A 2641-nucleotide genomic window follows, 5' to 3' on the forward strand; every position below is an offset into this window, starting at 1 on the left:
TGTAATGTTTTTAGAGTGTCGGCTTTGACTCAGAGGTCTTTGAAGCATTTGGAGTTGATTCTGGTGTAGAGTGATATCTAAGGATCTAGCTTTAATTTTCTACAAGTAGTTAACCAATTTTGCCAGCACCATTTTCTGAAGAGGCTGTCTTTCTCCATTCAATGTTTTTTAGCTCCTTTATTGATGACTAGACATACAACGGAGAAGTTACTCATATCTAAAATATACCTGGAACTCAAAAAATTAAATCCATCAGAAACAAATCTTCAAAGAAACAATGCCCAATAAGTAAGTGGGCTAAAGACTTGAAGAGAAACTTCTCTGAAGAGGAAAGAAGCAGGGCCAATAGACACAGAAAGAAATGCTCAACCTCCCTAGCCATAAAAGAAATGCAAATCAAAACAACAATGACATACCACCTCATCCCAGTTAGAATGGCTATAATGAAGAACTCTAATAACAACAGATGCTGGAAGGGATGTGGACAGAAGGGAACCTTACTGCATTGGGAGTGTAAACTTGCTCAACCACTTTGGAAAGCAGTATGGAGGTTCCTCCAAAGACTCAACAAAGAGTTCCCCTATCACCCAGCAATCTGATTTTTGGGTATCTACCTAAATGATCACAAACAAGACCACACTAAAGCTACCAGCACGACTATGTTTATTGCAGCATTATGTACCATAGCTAAGATGCCCCTCAAGTGAGGAATGGATCAAGTAAATGGGGTATTTATACACAATAGAATTCTATGCCTCCCTCAGAAAGAATGACATTGCCCCATTTGTTAGGAAGTGGAAAGACTTGGAAAAAATTATATTAAGTGAAGTAAGCCAGGCCCAAGGAAACATAGGTCCCATGGTTTCCTTCATTTGCAATAACTAGTATATGTCAGAGTCAACCAGAAAAGGCCAGATAAGTTGATGTTAGGGAAATGAACCCTAAGATATGTATTCAAATGTTTATTTCTTTCATGCAATTGTATCTAAAGTATTTATAAGATTTTTTTTGTTGCTTTGTATGTCCCTTCCCCATGGTATAACCCCCACTTTCATGGTATTTTATGTTGGTATAATTTGTGGATGGTAAGACAAAAAAAAATCATTTAAATACGGTTACAGGTGGACCCATTGCAACAATGAGATGTAAAAGTCATTATTTTGAAAATGAACTTTACAACTTTGGGGGAGGAGGAGGATTGGGTGAGCGGGAGGATGGGAAGGAATGGGAATGGGAAACAAAGATGGAGGCTACAATGCTGGATAAGAATGAAGGGTTAAAGTAACACCATTTTTGAGGCAGTGACTATTTGTTTCTTGTTTATCTCAGCTAGCAGAGCAACACATGGTGGTATCCAAACACCTGGTTGTTTGCCTTCATAAGCCCTGCAAATCTTTAGCTCAGGGCTCTCCTCCTAGGCTCCACTGTGTGAGAGTGTAGGATGAGGCCCGAGCTGCAGCCCGTCTAAATAAAACTTTGCTTTTGCATTTCGGAACGTCTAACTCTAGTTGGTCTTCTTTGTGGGGGTCCTGCAAAATGGTCACTACATGTTAGTGAGGGCTCGTCCAGGATACCTCAAGAGACAGACCCACGAGACCTCAGACTCCGAAGGTAAAAAGTGCTGTCAAATTGTCTTGTCCTGTCGTTACTCTCTTTATGTGTTTTACTTTCATTTTTGTTTGTGAGGACGGCCACTCCAATTCGTATTGTGTAAAGGGTTGTCATAGCGGACGCACTTGCATGACAACCCTGGAGGAACTGGGAGACATCCCAGATCCTCTTGTGAGGGGGATGGTCCTTGGATCCCTGCTATGAAAATTGTGGTGCCTAGTTTGGTTTGGTGTTGGGCCAGAACTGACCAAGAGGGCCTCCTAACTGAGTCCTAACTCACTCACTGTGGGTCTGCTCCTTCTGCTTCCCTATTACAGGGGTCAGCGGACCAATTCAGGGGATCTCCCCTTTGTAAACTTATTTTTTAACTGTCAGGGCTGTGTATGTTTTGTTTGTACTGTTTATTGTTTTTTGGACTGTACGACTAATGGGACGGGAAATCATGGGCAACACTCCATCTAACCCCCTAGACTTACAAAAAGAAAAAATCTAAGAAAGGGGAAAAGATATTGTACCCTTCGGTTTTTCAGGGAGATAACGTGGAAAAAAATATTTCCTACCTCATACGCAGCTTCCCAGGTTCCTTTTGCAGAGCCTGAGGATCATCAAGAGGAGGAGGTAGCTATAGAACCAGCAGCCGAACCCTTGGCACCTGCCTTTAAGGTTTCTGAGGGGCCAGTCACTAGAGGAAGCCATGGGATCAGCCCCTCTCTCCCTTCTAATGCAGCTGTTTTTTTCCTTAAGCACAGTAGGTCCTGTGGATGCAAATGGTCAACAGCAATTCTAATATTGGCCATTTTCTACCAGTGATCTATACAATTGGCACACCCAAAATGCCTCCTTTTCTGAGAAACCCCAGGATTTAATTCGTTTGCTTGAAACCATTCTCATTACTCATCACCCACTTGAGATGATTTCAGTCAGCTTTTACAGGTCCTTTTTACCATCGAAGAGAGAGACCGTATCTGAGAGGTGGCCCGGAAACAAATCCCTGGCCACACAGGAGCGCCCATCACAGATCCTGACATGA

The sequence above is a fragment of the Dipodomys merriami genome, unplaced genomic scaffold (genome assembly GCF_024711535.1).
Source record: "Dipodomys merriami isolate MVZ:Mamm:240054 unplaced genomic scaffold, mDipMer1.0.p SCAF_922, whole genome shotgun sequence".
Taxonomy (NCBI): Eukaryota; Metazoa; Chordata; class Mammalia; order Rodentia; family Heteromyidae; genus Dipodomys; species Dipodomys merriami.